Source organism: Diadema antillarum, unplaced genomic scaffold, assembly GCF_040938485.1.
Source record: "Diadema antillarum isolate AM-2024a unplaced genomic scaffold, OU_Dant_1.0 scf00000014, whole genome shotgun sequence".
NCBI lineage: Eukaryota > Metazoa > Echinodermata > Echinoidea > Diadematoida > Diadematidae > Diadema > Diadema antillarum.
Window position 1 is genome coordinate 4,716,203 of NW_027270903.1, and position 24,330 is coordinate 4,740,532.

A 24,330-nucleotide genomic window follows, 5' to 3' on the forward strand; every position below is an offset into this window, starting at 1 on the left:
AAGGCCGCTGAAAATGCATCGTGCTCTACACTGTTGGTGCAAAATTGCATCGGGGACGTTGCGGCGCTCGTTGGTGACCGTATACTGGTGCAGTAGACATTTGCATTTAACCCTTGCATTGAATAATTCCCGTAGACACTAATCATAGGGGTAATTGCCTAGGGGGTACGTAAATTTTGTTTTTCTTTTGCGCTTTTGTGGATACCATCAAAGATCGTACACTCATACGACCTTTGATATCAACACACTCTCGGCTTGCTATAAGCAAAATATCCCGCAAGAAAACGGCGTATTTCTCGATTTTTAGCGCTTTTTCGGCGACCCGTCGCGTAGACGATACTCTTAAAACTGGACTTAATTCGCGCGCGCTTGGAAAAGTTCCGAATCTGCACTTTTGACGGTGGAATTGGGGATTTTCGATGGATTTTTGGAGGAGACTAAAGGACTTTCCTGTGGTGAATGAGTGTTACCGTATGTGAAATGATGTGATTTGCGTGTGATGTGACTGTAGAACCAAAGATCGGACACTTCAGTGTACGATCTTTGGTAGAACGCACTGGCTGGTGATAAAGGACACTGGCAATTAAGTGACCGAATTCTGGTAGATGACCGAATGCACAGTATGTTTACCCCGACTTTGTACAAGGCGTGGGTCTGCCGCCTTTGACGGCCCCTCTCTAGTTCTTTATGAATTGATATGTTAGATTAGCGTACAAAGAGGTACAGTCGAGTAATTTTGATATCTATTTCAGCAATGTCTATTCACGCACCCCCGTGCCTTTACCATTGTCTACCGCCCATCGTTTGTAAGTAGGGATAGCGAAAAGTAATTACCATCATAAAGACATAATTATCTTCCATTGAGAGTGAGGAGTCATGATGCAATGCCACATGAATCGATTGTCTTCCAATCTGGGGGGCAGCTCCAGTTTGACACATACTTCTAATATTTTTTGAGTGGCCGCTTCGAGCATGGGATCAAAGCGAATAAGACTGCTGTGACTCCATTTCTCGAATTTCCTTGGTTACGACATGCACAATGTATTCCTTTTCACGCACGAAAAGACACTTGGGCCCTAAATCATTATTTTATTTCAAAACATTTCCAGAACATGTACGCTATTATTAACATGGGTTATTATTTATGCTATAGGAAACTGCTCTAAGTTGTTGTTTGTTGCTTGTTTTTGTTTGTTTGGTTAGAAAGTCTATTTGCCTTGAGCTATACATCATGTTACAAGCCTTCGAAATTCCCGTTCAAAGGTACCCTTAATAACAATGAAAAAAAAATCTGTGCATGTCTAACTTTTTGGTGGATTTGGGATTCAGCTAAAGTTCACGAGTAAAGATTTAAAACAAATCTATGCATGTCTAACTTTTGGGTGGATTTGGGATTCAGCTAAAGTTCTCGAGTAAAGATTAACTTTGGTGCAGATTCGTCGCCTGTCTTTATTTATTTATAGAGACTAGGAATAAAGCTGTTCAGAAGGCATAAAAAATTCATCAAAGAGTTGGTTCCTCTCAGTAGTTTCGCTAGGCTATGAGACATGGATGAGGGGGGGGGGCAGGGGGGATGGGGAGGGGCTTTCTTATTCACCAACCTCCCCCTTACGATACTGCAAGATGATTTTCACTCCAATAAAATGCTATAAAGGACAGACTGAGGAGCAATGCAGTACATTCTATTTATTCACTCTTTTTTTTGGGGGGGGGGGGGGAGGGGGGAGGGGTGTGGGTTTGCTTGTGCGTGTGTATTTTTCGTATTTAATGTCAAAGAAGAATCTTTGTGAATTCAGGAGACATGCCATCGTCTCATGTATTTTGCCATGGTCTGATTGCTGAGTCTGTAAAAGGACTACGACTCCATTACCAAACAATTTACGTCTTCGTCCGTTTTGAATATCGGCTTGAACGAAACCACGAGGAGAGCCGCTGATGCTTCGTGTCAAATCTCCAAATAAGGCAAACTTCGAAGATAAAATCATCATCGCCACCAACAGGTAATGTTTTGCACTCCTGATAATCTGTTTTTCTTCTCTTTTTTTTCTCGAAACAGTTCCCCCTTTTTTAAACAGTTGAAACACAACCACTCACCACCCTGTGGACTAAAACCGAATTCCGTCGCCGTGCACCGAACCCTGGCACCGCTGGTTTCCTAAGCATGCACTGACCGGTATAGAGAAAACACGGGCTGGAGGATGATCTAGTTGTGCATGTCCAAATATTTTCTCTTTAATTTAGTAGTCTTTTTGCTTATTGCGCAAACACGAAACTTCGGAGGTCGTGAGTCTTGGGTATACAGACTAACAAACAAGGGTTAAACAAATGCATATTTATGCTGTAGCAGAGTTTTGTCCGGAAAAAAAAAATCGTAACCCTTTTCCACTATTGACTCGAACAGAAAAATTTAGAAAGTTTATGAAAAAGCAGAAGAGGGGGAAAAAAGTCATACTCACCGTCACAAGAGGGCGTCGTAACCAGCTGGGTGCCTATCAAAATCAAGCTTAACCTTGCCACTGAGAGCTTTTCTGTAGGACGGATTCCCTGACTCGTTCGCCTGTCCGACTTCTCCACTTATATATACTAGGTGTTACAAAAAAAAAAAACATCTCCCTCTTTTGATCCTTAATTGTTCAAAAACTATACGTCAGATAACGCTGAAGTTGATTATGACTAATAGCTGAATAGTGTACAATCAGTTGTTGGAGGCAATTTTACAATGAAAGCATGATGCATTTTTATTGAATTTAATCCTGATTTTTCAGTAAGGTTTCAGATTATGCTCTATTTTTAACGCTCTATACAAAAGTTTAACTTTGCACAGAAGTCAGTTGGTGGGTATGGCAATGTGTGGTTGACACCAAGACAATAATCCTGGACAATGACCAGGATTTGAATGCTCCAATATCTATTCATGAGAAATTCCACTTTCACAGCTAGTCTATATTCATTCTGAAATGTGGTGTACGCAAGCAGATGGAATGTGCTTACTTTTTTTTTTCATGTGCATGCATTTCACCCTTTGCCATGAATTCAGACTAGCAGTGCCCACGGCAGTCCATCATGAATAACTAAAGCATTCGTGTGACTTGGAGCAGAGCTCTGAACAGGTGGTATTCACGTCCATTGTTCAGGGTCACTGTTAGTACACACTCACATACACATCATTGGTTCATGTGTGAATTTCAGGTTTTGTACAGAAAGTTAAAATTTGATCAAAATCTGTCGCCTAACTTTGAAATTAATCATGGATTTCATGAAACTGATATATGTTTTCATATTTAAATCACCTCCAACTAAATTGAACACTATTGTACACGGATTTGATGTGCTTCTTCCTTCATCGGTAACGGACTGCTCCACCTGTATGTGTACGTATTATTCATATTTGTCCTCATACCTCTTGTTCATATCTCAATGATAGCGAGTATCTCTTTTGTTTTTTCTATTTTGTCATACTGATTTTTAAAACATTATGAATTATACACGTGGAGAAATAAAACTTAGAGAAACTGAAACTGAATGTTTTTATACCTGCCGTTATAAATTCAGACAAAACAAACATTCCATATAACATTGGAGTTTGGAGTTAAGTTGTGGTTGTTGTTGGTTTTAATTGAGACAAGTAGGGACCCCTTTTTTCAGTACTTTTCAAATCTAAAGTAATCTCCTCTGTACACCTGGTCCGTGTCTGAACTACATGTATTGCATGATTTGAACCAGAGCTTTGCCAAGTGTATTTTAGACATTTAAGTTTTTATCAAAAAGAAAAAAAAAATGTTTCAGGAAATCTGGAAAATTCAAGCATGAAATTCATGCTTTCAACGAGAAAAAAAAAAAACAATCGCTGAATCCATCACATTTCAACCCAAAAGCGCTATATCAACTTTCTCTATTCTTTTCTCTGATTGTTAAGCACGACAAATAGGGGTTGTTGTGACCAATCAGAACATACTACATGTAGTATTACTTCGATTAGTTCGATGGCGATTCTTTACGTTCACGGATTAGTACTAATGTTGTCTTTAGAATAACTTTAGTCCCCAAAGAGCTTATGCGGAGGCTACCATAGATTTAGTGACCAACAAGCTAGCGACCAGTATTCTCGTTGTGACCATTCGAGACCATAGATCTGACCGCAAACATAGAACGTTATCACAGATATCGGGATGAGTGGTGAGGGGATTTTCAGTTCTGTATGTTGGTTCTTGCCTGTTGGGTATACAAGATACAGTTAATGGAGAACGGATGAAGGAATTTCAATAAAGTCCCTGGATGTTTTCATAACGTGGTAAGAAAGAAGTATTCATTTATTGGGGTCATAAGGCCAAAGGTCATACAAGTTATAAAGAACATGAAACAAGCATAATTAACCATAACTCACGAACGGATGATCGGATTTTCATCAAACTTGCAGAGTGTAACTATAATAAAGTTTAAAAAAAAAGAGAATGAGTGTCGTCGGATTTTAAATATGAGTATAACAAACAAACGACGTTAATATACTAGGTAACTTGAGGGCTAGCGCATTTGTTTCTTAACATATTTATCAATATCAATTTTATCAATATTGTAATCACCCATTAGATAAACGTCTTTGTCTTTAAGAGTCTAGCCATATCGAAAAAGAAAACTCCTCAAACTATAATATATATATATATATATATATATATATATATATATATATGTACACCTGCTTCATAATATGGTGAACTACAAGTAACACAAACTATTGGGTTTTTTTTTTTTTCGTTGATCATTTCTATGTAAAACTAATCTTCACAGCCTACAATATGAATGTCTGTTCAAACTTTAAGACGGATATACCGTTGGATATAAATGGCAACCCCTCCATCTGTACCATTTTTACGATCAGAACGAAATAATTCATAACCATCAATATCAAATAAATTAGGGGAGTTATGGTGTAACCATATATTATTTACGTTCTACTAATGGCATAAGAAAAATTGGAAGAGAGGAAATGACCACTTCAAATTACTCAAAAGTCTTCTTTACACTTCTGGCATTCTAGTAAAATGAACTAAAGATATTGATCGGATCTGTAACAAAATTTCGCGTAATATTATGATTATCAATTTGATCGGTATCAATTAAGAAATTCATATCAATACAAGAAGTAACCGTACAACTGTCAGTAAAATCACAAATGGTAAGTAAGATATCACTTCGAGTTGTTTAAACTTTGATCAAAATAACAGTATCAACATGTATAATCTATGTCGAGATACTAGACAAAGGAGATTATAAGGGTTACACAAGCGTTGTTGGTGTGTACTTGTGTGTGTGTGTGTGCTTGAGTGTGTATGGTGCGTTTGTGCATGCGTGTGTGAGTAGGTTGCATCTCAAAAGTGCACGCAGAAATTCGAACTCTGAATCCTTGGTATAGAAGTACAAATCCCGTTTCACTTGAGGAATATCAATTGCATTTAAAGGGATGGTACAGTATTGGTGGAGATGAGAATTCAGCTTTTAACTTTTTGCGAGAAACCAAGAAAACACCTATGAAATAGTACAGAGCTAACCATTTTAACAGGAATTCAAAGTTTATTTGATGAAAATTGGGTTTGGAAGGACTGAAACATCAAAAAACAAAGTAAAACAAAGCAATCATAATGAAGTGTGGGTCCCGCACTTATTAGAATCGCTCTGTTTTGGATATCTCAGCCATTTCAAAAACAATTTTCATCAAATAAACGGTGAATTCCTCATGGAATTACATGCTCTTTCATATTTCGTAAGAGGTTTTTCATTATCTTACCAAAAACCTGATATTAGGTCTCAACCAAAACTATACGATCCCTTTAAACATTTCTTTTCATTTCGTTAAGTCCCTGCACGGATTGCTGTAGAACACATACTGTATACTTATTCATCTACACTAAATTTCATCTACACTAAATGCCTACAGACAACACTTAAAGGGGAAGGCTAGTAACTGATCAGTGGGAATCAGTGGAAATGCTGGGAGATGATTGTTCCAATCCTTATGGGATTCATTCAAGAGTTCATTGTATATCTATTGTTGTGTGAAAATGATTTGCTTCAGAATGGTCTCATATTCAAGTAATGTGCAGTTTAATGCTTCCAGGTTAGCGTCCCTGGTCAGTGACGGAGCATTAATCTGCACATTACTTGAATATGAGACCGTTCTGAAGCAAATCATTTTCACACAAGAATAGATATACAATGAACTCTTGAATGAATCCCATAAGGATTGGAACAATCATCTCCCAGCATTTCCACTGATTCCCACTGGTCAGTTACTAGCCTTCCCCTTTAAACGATTCATGAGCCACAGAAAGGCTTTAAACATTGAAATGTAACTATGATGGTCATAATACGTGCCTGTAGAACATGAAAGAAAGAGGGAACCACTAAGAAGTCAACAAATTTTATAGTCAAGCGTTCCATGTTTAGATATAAAGTACACTAATAATGAAATAAAAGGCACAGAGTTACATCTGTTGTCTTACGGCAAGCTATACGAATGCTTGTGAGTCATCATGTAACTTGAAACTTGTGTAAAGCATCAGGCCATAAGTTACAATGAAAACAAAAGTAACAAAAAAAGTTACGTTACTGAAATAGTATTTGGCTTATTGTCAGTGCGTTGTCAAGGAGGACTTCATTAAATGCGTTCAATCGAAACTAATGTATCATGCCTCGCTTGTATCAGGTAATTTCCATTATGTAATTGGAAACTTGTCAGGTTCAAAATGTGACTTACGGCCTTCTTTCCTTTTCCCTCTCTCTCTCTCCTTTTACACTCTTTTAGCGAAATACCGTTAAACATAGTACCGGCACGTATTGTGAATAAAGTAACACGTAAGTTATAGTTTACGTTTCTGAAGTTTGGCAAGTTTTCAACAATGTTTCTGAGGTGATGGTCTCATCTATCATAACTTCCTTATTACGATAATTACTTTAGGCATTTTCTTTTCTGTGTAATCATGTCTAATGATGCGTGAGATGAAATTAACTTTGGTCGGCTGATTCGATGTCTGGCTGTCTAATAGCAGTGATAGACTAATAGAACGGGCCAGTGAGAGAGTGATCATGGTTTAATATGAAAGAGAGGAGAGAAGAGTACGGAATTAATATACGTATCGGATGTGGGGGGGGGGGGGTATTCCAGCTAGCCTTGATATGAGCTATTGAAAGGAGAAATAATAATGAAAGTACCATCATTATAATTATGTTTCTAATTTGGCTGATCATTATGATAATATCAGCATCGTTTCCCATTGCCGAAATATGGGCATATTACGACTTAGGTTGGGAAATTCATTCGAAGTAAATAGTGCCTCTATACCTGTCGCGTTTCCAGATGTACGAAGGTCATAATTATATTTCAATACCCTCCTCCACGTATATCCACGAGAGTCTTTTATCTAGACATATTAGGTAGGTATGCACACATAGACACATACACACAAACCTATATATGTATATATATATATATATATATATATATATATATATATATATATATAATGTCACAACAGAGGAAAGCAGGGAATGCATTAATTGCCAATCTTGATTTTAATGAATAATCCGAATTATATATATACATATATTGTAGTTGTTCCGCGTATTGGCAGTACTAGAAATAGCAATAATAAAGTCACAACAGAGGAATGCAGGGAATGCATTAATAGCCAATCTTGATTTAATGAATAATCCGAATTTTCGAGGAACCTTCCTCTTCTTCAGGGATGACTGTCATCCCTGAAGAAGAGGAAGGTTCCTCGAAAATTCGGATTATTCATTAAATCAAGATTGGCTATCAATGCATCCCCTGCATTCCTCTGTTGTGACATATATATATATATATATATATATATATATATATATGTGTGTGTGTGTGTGTGTGTGTGTGTGTGTGTGCACTACGAAGGGGAAATTGTGATTTTGGTAAATGATGGAGAAAGCGAATGATCAAATATACTGGGACGTTTCGCAATTAGCTATTGTAGATTAGTCGACCGGGTGTGGAGTAGGGCATTGTGGGGGTAGGTGTGGTTGTTTGATGACTGTTTTGATGATGGCTTCCTTGTTTGATCGGGGATGATAAAAACATCTTTGTACAATACTACGGACGACACTTTTCTTGTTTGTGTATGCCGAATCAAGACTTACCATTGTATATGATATGGCGGTTGAGATCACCTAATACTTTCTGTACTCCATCTTTTTTTTTTTTTTTTTTTTTTTTGGGGGGGGGGGGGGGTAAGTCGTGTCTATCTATTTGCAATCCCCGAAAAAATTGGAACTTAAGATTATTATAAAATGTTTACATTATAGCCTGCTTTCGACATTAAAGCGTTTGCATAAGCATTAATCCAATGAAAAGTCAGATGAGCCGTATCTCATGACATGCACGAGTTGAATTTTCAAGGCAAATGTTATCAAGTTGGCATAACGTTGTTTATGTGGTTTCAATGCCAGTTTAAGCATTACAAAAAGTGCGGTGACATCCCCCATAGGAAACGAGCGTTTTTAAATGCACCACGCAGAGCGCACAATACACGGATTCTTGACTTTACTAATTCATACCCAGAATATGTCTTTTTGCTTAAATGCACCTGGTTTTTATGAAAATCTAGATTTCAAGCTTGCTCTACATACCTCATTTGTAGAGTTTTGTGAAAATTTTACATCGGTACCTTTCGAGTTGAAAATTAGGTGTCATTTCTCACTCAAACGCAATCAGCTCTACGACAACACGCAATTTTACATTGACGGCGCGGTGTGCCAACTGTGAGCCTGAAGGCCATTTTGGGAGGTTTATTTTACTGCCATACCTGTTGTATTTGTACAATGCTCCTGCCTAGTAAGTTGCAGCAAATGCTCGCGTGTATTCACACTGAGTTTGGAGGAATTTAGTGAAACTTAGCCATCGGTACCTTTTCAATATTCATAAACCATGTCAGTGTAGCCCCGAGTGAATAATCCACCAATATGTTCATACACTAGAGCAATTGCGCGTCCCTGCATGCTTCTCACTGGAATACGCTACGCTGATTGGCTAAATGTCATTGGCCTTACGAGGTCTCATTGGGTCAACGCGTGATCGTGACGTAGCGCGTATGCAAATTCGTGACGTGACAATAGGTGCGCGCGTCTTTATTACTATTTAGATTCCATTAATACATTAGCTCAATGTATAGCATTTGCGGTGCGTGATTGCATCATGAATATGTATTATTCTTTAATGCTCAACGCACTCTGATAGGCGATATGCAAATGACGGATCTACGTCATAGCTCATTATCTGTTTGTCACCGTTCGAGTGTAGACTTTTTGTAATAGTCTAATGATAGCCATGCAGCGCATGAGGGACATTAAAGGGAGGCAGTCCTGAGATTTTCACTGTAATGATACTTGAAGAAGAGTAAAAAACATAACCTTTCACCAGTTTATACGCGTGGAAATGAAAAACTGTCTCCGTACGCAATTTTTGAAAAATAATTCCTGCAAGCGATCGTGTAAGAGCCGGCAAAAAGATGCTACGTCATGCATGCCCTACTTACCAAGTTGACAGCCGTGCCTCTAAAAACCAATTTAAGTGTTCAAATGATTAGTTGCAATTTTATCATAAAATGTGAAAGTATGTGGTTTTATTATTTCAAACAAAATATTTCAAGCTTAGATATATATGATTCATGAAAAATTAATATTGTTAACATAAATTAATATATGTATTTTTAAACCAAATCTACCATGAGCTTGACATCAAATAGGCACGGTCCTTTTCTAGCTTCCGTCCGTGTTGCATACTTCTTAGCGTAGAAACCACTCTCGCGCGCGAATTCTTACCATACTAATGTACACAGTACTCCGTCTAGTTGATTTCGGCGTTCAAACCGAAGATAACCTGTGCATGAGGGAGTCGAATTCTTCAAAGAAAATATTGTTTGCATCTCAATATTTCTGTAAGTAGACAGATATCGCCTTTCCTCGAACAAAATATGACGTGAGCCGACACAGGGGGTCGTAGGGATATGATTTTGCTCCACTTTGCCGTGCATGTCCAGTCGGCACTGGCAGCAGCTAGCTCAGTGGCACTGTACTGCAGTCCAACCCCGGTTGCAGCCCCACGGTGAATGAGACATAGCTAGCCACTTTCCTATCCCTCTATGCTTTTTTCCCTCGGTTCTCTTCGAAGTCGATGCTCGAGGTGTTTCTGTTTTATAACTCATGTGAGCAAATGGTCGGGATTGCATCTGGCTTCAGGAGTTTTCTCGGTTTATAACCGAGGGCCACGTTGTACCTAGTTGTACCGTCCACACGTGTACTGTGCGAATATAATACACAATACATACACACACGCACACACACACGCACACACACAAACAACGTAGAAACAGTGTCAAATACTAGTAGCCACCGACTTCTTCATGCATCCGGGTAACTAGGGAGCGTACGGATAACGAGCAGAACACGGCTGGGAAGAGTTGTGCCTCAGTGATGTCTGACTCTCCGCCAGGACTTGCTCATTAGCATATTCACCGTGCTGATTCACACTTTTTCAACCAAAATTTACGAGCTTATTTGGTGATTTGAAAGTATGTTTTTGGTGAAAGTAGTTCATTGGAGGTACCAACAACAACATATATATTTGTTTTTGATTCATGAGGACCGCCTCACTTTAATCGTATAGCCGATAATTATTTAGTGTTTGTACTTTAAACAAAATTAAAAAGGCCATTACACTCTTGACATCCAAGTTTTCCTCCAATAACAGCATGTGAATGTTAACTTCAAAGGAACGCATACACTGAAACACGAACGTATATATGAACATATGGTACTTTAATACATTGGCTAAAAACGTTATGTGGAAAGGACAAAGTAATTATGATGTATTAATGTAAAGTCAGCGATTCCATCAATAACAATCACATGTGTTGCTATACCCGTTGGTATAGTAAAGGCTGCTATCGCACACGGGTGAAGGCACTACTGTATTTATCATAATAATGGGACCCTGCATCACAAAACCAACAAGTCGCCAGACATAGAGGTTAAGTTAAGGGCAAATTGTAAAAGAAAAGGCAGACTCTAAGTTTTAAAATGATGTATAACTCAATTCAAATGGACTCTACTAACCGACCTAAATATTTGAAAAAAAAAACACACACACAATCTGGAAAAGTGTTAACTGAGAAAAGAGGCTCTGAAGTACAGGATCCATTCAAGCGCAATGAATGGGACAAAAATAGAACTTAAACCATCGAAGCAACAGCAATGAAGGAATTACAGATTAAACTAGAATTGAGCATGCTTTATTAAATTAAATTCAATTTTATTTTATTCAATTTAACCCAGTCCAATTAATTCATTCACATATTTTCATACTTCTCATTTATTTATGAATATTACATCAGAAATAATAATACAATTTAATGCTACTTTCAAAGCAGTAGCTGTACCCCGTCTAAAATTAATTGAAAGTGAAGAGTGTGCTAAAGATTTTCAAGAAATGAAAAGAGGTGTCATAAGACGTACCTCATCTCACTACTCTGCCAAAAATTCTATTAATTGAACTGTTCTAAAAGTAAACATAAAATTTATGTGCTGTGATCATTTGCTTTGAATTATAAAGAATAAATATGTAGAATACTCCATAATGAGGGAAAATCAAACTTCACCGTACCATGTCTGATTAATCGAATTTGCAGAAGTTAATGACGTGACAAGATGTAATGTGATTCTTTTTAAAAGTATGGTTACGAAGTCGAATGTACATCATTAAATTGGGAACACCTGGGAAAACTGTCATGAAAGCGAACACACGATAAAAAAAATTAATATTGGGAGTTTTCTTTGATTAAAAATTAAAAGGTGTGTCTGTAAACCTTATGGAATTCTTCGTGAGATAAACCAAAAGATTATTTTGATAAAGTTTTCACTGAAAATGACAGGGAAATTAGCCTCTGACTTTGATAACCATAATTCTTAGAACACGCATGACAAATTGAAATCAACAGAATTCCACGAAATTATAATCGATGCCGAATGACATGGTATCTAACTCACAGTGATTTGAAGAATTTCAAATTGTGATGTTGATGTGAACGATTTTGCCCTCCTATAACGTTTACTTCCGCATCTCTTGTGCGGATTATAGATATGAATTTAATTACATCAGAGGATTGTACGAACATGTATACACAAACAGCTTCGTCTGATACACAACACTTTTGAGCATTTCATTGAATTGTCTGAATTTATATGAACTAATATCTTTCAATATAACAGAATATTTTTCTCAAACGATATTTTTCTGATTCATGGAAGATTTATCTATATATGTAATTTTTCCATCTTTTAAAAAATGAATCATTATAGATGTTAACAAAAACCAAAAGGAGCTAGAGTAAAAGATCACAAGCTTGATTTGCAGTAAATTTTCATTGATGCAGAAAGATGTTCTTTCATATTTATTCCATTTTGCGTGGTTACATCATGACTTCATGAAGTAAATAACTAGGAGTAAAGTTTTGTCTCACCTGATAAGCACTTTACTCGTAGTATTGTGATGTCTCATCTTTTCACAGCGTTGAACTATCCCCATCAAATTCACACCACAGGTATACATCACTTTAAAGATGGCAATTAAATTCAAGTACTCAATATTGGTGAAGTTCAACAACGTTGGCGGTCAAAAGTTCAATAACCATTACCTGATTTCATAAGCATTTTAGTAGTATACTGTGGTGTGCCTTCAATAACTTTCCACAGCTTTGAGCTACCACCACCAAATTCATACTATGACCTGATAGATGCCAGTCAAATTTGAATATTTGTGAAGTCTAACAAGGTAAATAATAACAAAAGATTAATGAATTACACTGCACAACCCTACATCAGTCACAAATACCGCTTTCAAATTGCCGAAAGTAGACAAGTCACTCGATTAGAACCAAAGAACCAAGGGCTCCACTTCATGTAACCAATGGATGTTACCATCTTCCGAGTATATGAACTCATACCAGACATGTAATTTACGTGTACTGTGGCAATGCTTATGGTCACATTTAACAGAATTCCTTTCTTGCAGTTTGTGGTTGCTTTTAGGATAGTTGTGCTTTTGTTTATACTTGAACACATGTGGAAAAAATAATCTTCACACTGCTCTACTAATATTTTGTTTGGTTTGGTTTATTTCTGTTTTTTTCTACTTTCCAAATTCAATAACGAATGAAAAGAAAGTGATACAGAGTATAAAAAGGAGAGTATAACATAAGCATCAGTACAGGAAATGTCAAGTTCATGACTGCATGTAAACATCAATATCTAATAACATGTATATCACAGCAACATGTTCAGCCAAAGTGCATTTTGTGTGAACAAAGGATAAATTAATACAGGGGACCGTCATCATTAGCAGAGCTTCACGTGGATGACGCCCTATTGTTATACACACGAATAAAATCAACACCAATAAACATACACACACAAACAACCTCTTAATCTAAACGTTGTATACCATCCCCCTCCTCCCCCCAAAAAAGGGTATTTGATTTCTGCACACATTTAACGACTGAAGACTGACACCACTTCTGTATTTGCACCCAAGCAAAATTTTCTATTTCACAGAAAACTAGAGATTTTGCTAAGAATTTGCACCTCTAGCCATTTCATATCATCCGAACAGAGATATGTCTAGTGCTTCAAGGACTGTTCGGTAAACAAATAACAAATATCGAGGAGGGGGGGGGGACAAAATTAGTGAACAATTGACAAAGATATTGATGATGATATTTTGCTTAAGTCATTTCCTGACAAATACAAACTTCGGCCTTAGATTTAAAAATTAAACTTGAATATATTGCTTTCATTCTGTAAACGGGAACATTTCTGTGGATTTCAATTATTGAGTATATTTCAAGTCTTAAAAAAAACACCGATTCGTAAATTTCATGTATTCACGCTTGTGAAACAGTGTGTGCATGGATGTGTCAACCTTGCCTTTTGCCAATGTCAATATGAATGACGCGTTCATGTATTGCCAATATGTACGCTTTTGTAGGCCCTACCTGTGTTTGACTGATGAGATGAAAGTAATGAGTTTGTGATGCACATTTCCAATACAACATTGGTGCCAGCAAGCAACTTACCAGCAATGTCGGTGTAACATACGCATTGTGTATCTAATACACAGACATCAACTCACATACTGCACTCTAAGAAAAAAAAAAGTTTGTTTGAGCACCATTTACTGGTATTCAGCATTGTCATAATAGCGACATATTTTTTTTTGGAACTCGTGAGATTTTTTTTTTTTAATAGTGAGTGTCGGCACCTTTCACCATAGGTGCCCATTGGAATCATTTCCAATGAAATGGTCCCCCTTAGCACCTTTAGAATGGTGTCGAGTAGCAACATTTCATTGAAAAGGTTGTAATGGATTCCTTTTGGAAAACGTCCTTACAGGCACCATTTAAAAATATTCTCACGAGCTAAAAAAAGAAACAAAACAAAACAAAACAAAACAAAAACACAATAAATATAAAAAGAGTCGCTATTGTGAAAGTGCTGAGAACCATTTAATGCTGCTCAAAAATACTTTTTTATTTCTTAGTGTGAACCAGGCAAAGGAGTAACCACGGCTTGACAGGAACCCTGTGCTTCACAAATATCACAGTACTCCCATCTTCTGTTTGTATCGGCTGTGAAGCACCAGGCCGTTTTCGAATTATCAGGATTGCGACAGTAGTTGTGATCTCCCAACCCTGCGTTTGGGTAATTGGCAGGAGTCCTGGTGTGTTGGTGAGGAGCTTGAAGAGTCCATAGCTGGCAGATTCGACCACTGAGGGTCACACTGACCAAGCCTCTGTAGTCACTTGCTTTTGGCTGGGAGTAGCATTCTTCAGGACCGACCTCCGATGGACCTATACAGCACGATAATCATTCACTCTCTTTCAATTTTGTCCAGGACAAAATAATGAACGTCTTCTTTTTTGCTTACATTCTATCTGTTTACACTCACTCTCTTTCACACAAACACACACACACACACACACACACACACACACAAACACACGCACACACATATTAACACACATTATATTCCTTTACCACTGTGCGATATTGTTTATTTTCGTAGTTACGGATAACCTGGCTTGTTGTTCTCAATGGCATATCTAGATTGACGTAAAAACTGAAAAAAAAATCATGTTGATCATTACACCATTTGAGTTGCAATGCCTGTCATTTAAAATCGTACAAATGAAATGCAATTCATCCAACGTGCTTCGAATCTACGTCTGCTTTTCTCCAGGTCTTGATCCCTGCCCGCTTAACCTCCTTAGCCTCCGTGTACACACTGCAATATTTTTGGCAAGAAGGAATACCTGATTCACATTGCCTCCCTGTGAATGGTTCCTGACAATCGCACACAAAATTTTCCGCCGTCTCCGTGCACATTCCTCCGTTACGGCAGGGGTTCGGGATACATGCTTGAAAAGAGGAAAGTTTCCAGCGTATACACATTATTGAACAAATACAATTATGTATGACACTCATAACATGTCTCACATCAATGATATAAATAATATTTGCATTGGCCTCCAGCTCAAACACGTGAAAAAAAATGTTCTTTTTCCAACGGATGATTGTAGCTATAATACCTCTTTTAATTCAGCCATCAGAGGATATTTTATAGAATTATAAGTATTTTTTTTTTGAAGAGGACTCCTGTTATATCCAAAACTGTCGACGATTAACCTTGGTATGGTTATTGAATCCATCCGTCCAGCTACACATCACTGATGCGGTGCTTCCGACAGTAACGGATAACATGAGTGCCAGCTTTCTGAAATGTAAGGTCTCTCAGTCTCATGGTCTGATGGTATATTCTACGACATAATTTTCGAAAGCTTCAAGTCAGTTCGAAAACAGCCGTGTCAGCTACCTGCTGTATATAGGATTAAGACAGGTACGTATATATATATATATATATATATATATATATATATATGAAGAGTTTGTTCGCAAAAACCGATAAGTCCATTTTTGAAGATTTTGAAGTGCGGTCTCTGTCATAAAGTACAAAATAATACCTTTTAATTGATATATTGGTCACTACATATAAAGGTACATTTTTGAAGTTATGGTCAAAAGAAGCAAAAATTTTCTTATTATTATCTTCATTTTTCTTGACCTTTAATCGCAAACATCTCCATTTGACAAATATGGACTTATCGGTTTTTGCGAACAAATTCTTCATATATATATATATATATGGGTCAGAATTTTGAACGATGTACAATTGAGCCAAAACAAGGCAAAATTCAAAAAGTAGGAAATTCATCTAATCATTCATCTTACCTGAAAGAGTATAACTCAAGCTTTAATATGAACCCAATTATACTGGGATTTTCCCAGAGGAACAAGTTTTTATTCACCGCTGAAGTTTACCATGTCCAGAGCAGAGAACGTCCGTGAGGAATAGTACTGCACATACATTTGAATACCATTTAACATAGTTTCCAAAGATCTGATTCAGTTCAAAATCCTAACGAAATATCTGAAGGGACATGTGTACGTGATTGCAGAATATTAAGCTTGTACTCTTAACCTGTACGTAATGGTAGACAACTGATGATTTAACTAAATTCGTCATTTCTGTGGAAATATTGCTCTTCCGCTAAACACTTTCTTAACTTTACGCGCATTTTACAGAAACTCAATATTTTCACCTCTTATTTCACTATCCCATACTTCAATCCTCACTCCCAAATAATAATATACCTTTTTAAGATGTATCTCATCTGGGCAGTCTCTATAACCCAACAAACATAGCATAGTTTTCATCACGGAGGTTCGCATGTAGCTCACGGACGTTCGGAACAAACAAGATATTGAACAATGCAGCTCTCTTGAGTTGGAAACGCATTCTACTCACAACAAACAGCAATTTCATGTCGAGAACAAACTCTTATGCAAAATCCTGAATAGATATTACCAATTCTCAATTATATAAGCTTGTTTATCTTCTCATACTGAGGAATCAAAGAAAACAATTTTTCCATCTCTCGTAAATGAACGTGCAAACGTACGTGTAATCTCAGTGACGTAGTCCATCCTTGAGAACGAATATATTTATCAAAATTTCGTTATCATGAAAATAAATATTCAGGTCCTAAACTTTTTATATAAAGTCTACAATGCAAAATTTGCTTTTTATATAACGAACATGATCACAGCTAAAATCATGACAAAGAATTAATATAGAGAAACAACAGAAATGTGCTCCGTTATAGAAATACGAAGTTTAGCTGGGGAGGGTAAGCGAATACGTTAGGAAGAAATCCCTCTGTGTTTGCTCCTTGTGTTACACACTGTTACCGAGGAGAATTTGTGTTATTATATTAGTCAGAAATGATAATAGGTTCGATACTGCGAAGTTTCGTCATAACAAGACACAATAATTCCATATAACTTGGACGGATGTTTGTGACTTCGATATTATACAATACGGTTTGTTATAACAAACCTTTTGTAGCGCGTCATTTCGGAGGCTCGTTATTCATACAGTTTGTCAATACGAAAATTGATAAAGTTCGTATAATTATGAAGCTTTTTTATTCGGTAAATGATAGGAATCTCCGAAGGTTAACCGAAAGGCTTATTTTATTGGAACATGAAAAATTATGTTCGCTTATCCAAATGTGGAGAAACAAGTTAAGAACTAAAATCCTCCAATTTCAAAACCTCATAATAACTGTTTTAACCTAAACGAATATCAGGCCCATTCCACTTTTAGAAGAACGGACCTAAAAATAATGATCCTTAATATCTATTTTTCGAAGAACATTTCTAATAACAAACCTCCTAAATTAACTACAATTTTTTTTCCCATTTTGGAATAACAAACCTTTGGACATCGGAGTAACGAATCTTTGGAAGAGCGAACGTATCAAAGTGCAACCTTAAACCTATTCTTAATCATTACTTTTTTAACATGTGTTTTCAAAGTAAGCACAAAAGCACAAACAAATTGACGATCTCTCTGTCTCTTAAATGTAAAATGAAAAAAAAAAAATCTTGGAAAAAATTACAAATGAATATTGCTTTTCACTGATGAGTATAAAACAACACCATGTGATGATAAGCGGAGGATTTGTGTGTTTTCATCAGACAATAATTGTATACTGCATGATATTTGTTCGCTTGTGACGGCATTTCGATGAATAAAAAACATAAACAAACAAACAAAAACTTCTCCAGAGGAATTTGGTATAAGGGGAGTGCACTGGCAATTCTTTTCTCTGTGTGTTGGAGGTCGATCCCTTCTCTATTTCTCAGTCGTTTTCATTCAACTGCTTCCACGTCCTTTTGAAACTTTTTCGTTTCTTATTCAACACATGCTCATTACAGACTTCTTCCGTCATTATCCTGAATGTGATTGCGTAGCACTTTTCGAATTTGTTTTGGTTTGTTTTATTTTGTTTTTGTTTTCTGTTTGGTCGCAGCATGTTCAGGCTACTGAGGGAATGAGAGAAAATCGTCATGAAGAGAAAAATAAGAATGAATTAAGGCATTTAATATTATGACAATTACAGCGAACGTCCGTTATGGAGACCAAAACTGGATGTGTTCTGTTTGAGACGGCAACTACCATACTCAAAAGATAAACACTTAGAGCACCTGTCACTAAAAAGTGGCACTGATCCTCTTTCTCCTACTATGTAATCCACTGACTTATTCAACCAACGAACATCCGTGAAAAAAACGTTTTCCGTTTGTTATTACAGGTAAATTGAGTGCTGAACGCTATTCACTTTCGGGTATGAGCGGCTCGGTGATTTGGTAATATTTTCAAGTAACATTAATCTTATGTGCAGTGATATATTTGTAATTGTCAGAAATTTCCTTTCTCGGACAGAACTTCCGTGAGCGAAACTTTCAGAACCTGTAACAGTACAAATTGTCTCCAGAACCTCATTAGAAAGAAATTTAAACGCACAGAAATTACAGATTACGCAAAATTCCATTTTCCTATAACTTAGTTTTAAGTGTTTAGCTGTTTTTTGTATAATTAGAGGGAAAACAAGCGTAAAATTGCGAGTAAATTTTCAATTGTTTGTTCATCATGATCACATAACGCCTTAAAAATTCTGAAACTACTGCTCTAAACTCATTTTCTACTTTGTAAAACTTTATTTGTCGCTATTCGAGCCAAAAGTTTTAAAGAATACAGGACACTTTCGGGACAAGTTATCCCTATCGGAGGGATTGCATACGTCACGGACGTTCTCTGGAATTATCACGGACGTTCGTTCTACTACTAGGATCATGTTCCAGGACGGATAACTAATCGGCAGAGAGTACCTAGCCTTACTAACTCTTTCAAAAATTTGAAAATGTATTGTCAATGCAAATTATAAGGAATTTGACATCCTTACAACATATGTATTGCTCAGAAGGGGATCAGGAGGTGAATTTTCAGAGAAAATATTAATTATTTGCTTGGTTTTTGATGAATTGCATGGTCCAAAAACTGCGGACGAAACTCAGTCCGCTCCTAACATGACATGCAGCTCCTCGGCTAGAGAGCCAAAGGTAAAATGCACCTTCGCCATCAAAGCAAGATGGTGTCCCACTCGAAAACGTTTTAATCATCACGGACGTTCTTTTGTTCTTGGAGGTTCGTTTAAAAATATAATTTCGGTTCCTATTTGGCAAAGGATGGACAGAAACTCAAAACAAACATATTATCGTGTTGCTAGATCTTAGTTGATTACGACTCAGAACAATATCACCAATAACGTTTCATGGGCTACGATCTTTATTAGAAAATAGCGGAGGCACGTCCGTGACGAAAACTGAGTATAATTTTGCATAAAAGAATATTACGTCCCATGTACAGCCAGCAGACGTACAATTTTTGCAGGATATGTTCATTAGGTGGAACACCAAATTTTCGTATACGTTACAGTTGGGACAACAAAGTAGAATTTGCAGCAGCGATAGAAATAAAAGCATCACGGACGTTCGTCTGTTTAGGACTTTGATATTTTAATTGTTCTCTGTAGTTTTATTCGTGCTCATAAAGTTCTTATAATTTTGTGGTACATACCCATGATATGTCAGATCCAGAACATGGTCAGATATTAGATGCCACGTACCATTAAAAATGCACATCATTAGTTTGAAAAACAAAAATTATTGTGAATATAGCGTTTTTACCGTATTTTTACGCTTTAAGTCCTTGTGAAATGAAAAATATCAGGCAAAAGTCAACCAAACCATATATTTCCTGAAAGGAAATTTACCAATCTTTGAGATGACGTGAAAAAATCTGGTTTCTTAGATCATCCTGGCGTGTTCTAAGGGAAAGAATGTCATAAGGTACGAAAATTGACAATTGTACATCGTTCAAAATTCTCACCCATATATATATATATATATATATACGGAGAATCGTACACTTTAGTTGAACTTACCAGGTGGAGCACAATACCAGTTGGTTTTACCTCTGACCTCTTTGGGCACCAGAGCATCATAGTGAGGATGATCCAAGGGAACAATTTTCGGGAGCAGTTTGACTCGTCTTCCAGCTGCTTCGGAGAAACCGTGCGGACATGCTTCGGCAAAATCCGGTGGAACGTGAGGGCATGAGCTCTCGGCAAACGCAGCGACTGACAGAAGGGTCATGGAAATTTTTATGGAAGACATCTTGACGTAAAACTTTCCGTTGATTTGCTAGGGTTATTGCATCTAGATATTACTACCCCTATGCTATTGTATAATATGTCAATATTACTAAGATACAATATAACCCCATACTCTTGCTTTTCTTTCCCTTCCCTACCCTTGCCTCGTTGAACTTATTGTGGCTGGTCATGTCTATTTTTTCATTTATTTATTTTTTTAAACGGGTATCTTACAATATAATCCTTTACTTTAATACCCAGCTCAATCATGATTCAATGAAGTTTCCTCATTCCCACATGCACACAGCTTAAAGAAATTTAGAACACACATTGAATGCATTTCAGTTCGGTACCGAGTTATCAAATCAATTCTGGAAGGGAAACCTACTTGCTAATGTTTTGCTCCTTGGGCATAGATGCACTAACACTATTACCAGTATTTTTTTTTTTTTTTAGTCTTGCCTGTGTAGCGGCACGTTTGTTATTCAATTTTATACAAATAAATCGAGTCATTTAAATTCGCACAAATCGGAAACGCCATGGACATAGTCATTCAACTTTGTTTTTCAATCATTTAATTTCACATTTCAGTCAAACAGTTTAACATAATATCATTCGAATTAGAATGATCGTTAACAGAATTCAATATTGTCGGAATGCGAGGCAGCGCCTTTTCGAGCACTAAAATTCGCACAGGAACATCTGATTTCCTATTCATTTCATCCAATTTAGCACCGACAGATTGGCGACCGCAGGCAGCTGCAGAAGAAGACGATATAACCACGGCAGAATGGCGACCACTTGTCATACAACAGGTTGGTGGCGTACTATGACTTCATCACACACACACACACACACACACACACACACACACACACACACACACACACACATAAAAAAGATAAGATTATGTCCGCTGGTAGAGACACACTCAGTCCTACACCTGTCAAATTGTCTTGCAACCGTCAGGAAATAGCTTATTTCACTGAGATGAAGTCCCCCTTTTAACGCTCAATCAATAATTATCTGGGTGCGATTAGCACACATTCTCTGGTGAAACATTGAAAAAAAAAATACTTTTCTGGTCCTTTCCCCAAAGGCATAGAGCTAATAATGTATATTTTCGGAAGAACACATGATTATCACAAAATAATGAACCGGCGTGGAATTAAGAGGAAAAGAATATTTGTTGTAATTTTGAGTGAAAATGAAAATGCTGGATTGTGATATCATGAAATATGTTAGAATGAATGCGTGTACCTATATGATAATCAATAATGATAATAATAATAATAATAATAATAATAATAATAATGATAATAATAATGAAGCATTGAAAATAATAATGATAATAATAATAATAATAATGAAGCATTGAAAATAATAATGATAATAATAATGATAATAAGGAAGCATTGAAAAAATATGGGTACGTTGAGTGCTTACAACATAAATGATGGACCAAAGCACATGATTATGTCTATGATTATGGGAGAAACCTGGAACGATAATTGCAGAATACCATCGTTCAAATTTGATTGAGCGAAGTGTGTAATAGATTGCTCCGAAACTAATTTAAATGCTGGAAAAGCGGCGTTGGCATATCACACCCCCGCCTCTCCCGAAATTAAATGACCGCTTGGAGTAATTTCCACAATGTCAAAAAAAAAATCTTTTCAATTTGAAGAATACGATTACAGAGTAGTCTGATCGAAAATGAATTTGATCGAGAAAACGGCCTACACGCTCGAAATTGAATGATTGCAGAAGGTCAAACTCACGAAATATGCATTAAAAAGAACTCAAAGAAGTAAAGCTACACGAATATATCTCAGGTTTAATCCAAAAAGAGGATTCTATTTATACCTGAAACGTTGTTTTGAAGCGGGTAAAAATAGTACGAGTCAGATGCTGGAATATTGGGAATAAAAATGTTTTCAAAATTTATAACAAATGGCAATGAACGAATGTAAATTGGTACGTGCATTTTTCAGGCGAGCTGATGATGGCAACACGAATACACATGAACGTGTAGGCCTCCATGGCATTTTGTGCGACGTACCGTCGCACAATGTGTAGCAGCCAAAAAAGAGAAGGGCGAGATATTCCAACGCCGTAAAGTAATGCATAAATTGGTTTCCATGGTAACGAGGCCACTGCATTAAACGCACTGCAGTGTATTCACTGTGATAAGGAACAGTGTTTATGAGCAAAGCGACTCTCATCTCTAATAGAATATTGGATTTTGCAATGTATTAAGCTCTTCACTTTAGCCTGTTGGCTTTCTTTTAACCTTTTATGGTTCATACCTTCAACAAGTCAACGTTGTCGATAACTTGGTCCTTATCTGTCCACAAAGACGAAACCATTATCCATTTTCCTCTTTTCATATTCAAGACATGGTTTGTCAATGGGGTGTATGTGTTGAATATGAACTACAAAAAATGGACTGTGTGAGTTGGCCTCTGTGGGAGTGACCAAGTTATCGGACAGGTGGCCATGTTAAAGGTTGTGGACCATAGAATGTTAGAATCCCTAAGCAAAACGCTTAACACAAACCTGCAGTCGTGCAGGCTGTCCTGATGATTTGACCACTTTCATTGACAGATCTCATTCATGCATTGAGACATGCATTATTCTTTCACAAAAACACGCAAACTTGGAAACAGTGCAATTATTTGTCATTGTTGTCTTTAAGGTCCATGTGCTCACTCACGCATGACGTTTGTCAACATAAATAGGTATCAATAGAAAGAGAAAGAGATTCCCTTTCGATACAACTAATATTGCGCCCTCCATACCAACTATAAAACAGTAGCCCTTCGAAGTTGAATTGTATTTTTTATACGCACTGTACAAGTTGGAGTATATCTATTTTGCATGGGATCACAATTTACAGTAAAGTCGATTTTTTACCTTGCTTAAACAATAGATTGCGTGTTTGTTTGTTTGTTTGTAAAGCAGTTTGATGTGTTTGCCAAACAAGAATCGTGTAGTTCTGGGTTGTTGGTAAATTGTTGTTTATTTTACGACACATGTCTTCATTATGTGTAGTGTAGTTATGATATGGACATAATTATATCGTAAGTTCATTAGCGATGAAGTCGATAGATAAAATGATAGCAACACGACTACATGTTCGCACACGCAACATTTTGTGCGACATAACGAGAATGTGTAGCAGCCAAATAATAGGAGGGTTACACAGTCAAAAGTCGCAAAGTAATGATGTTGTGATGTGGAATGCATAAATCGGTTTCCGTGGTTACGAGGAGACTGAATTAAATATAATCCAGAGCGCATTCTTTCTTACAAGGATCAGAAATTATAAGGAAGGTGACTATCATCTTGATGAAATGTTGGAAATTGTGATGTATTTACCACTTTGTTTAGATTCTGCTCGAGATCATTAGAAACTCTCCAAATCAAACGCCAGCCTAGTATATCACGTAATGGTTGTGGGTGCATGATCGAGTACCAACCGGTGAGGTTCTCCTTACAACCATAGTGGTGAAATATTACGAATTTTATATTTTTGTTGATGTTTGTTCGGTTGGTTTCTGTGAGTACATACGTACACTTCTATTGGGTAATATACAATTCAGAGTATTTTAAGGGATTGGAATTTATTGTTAAT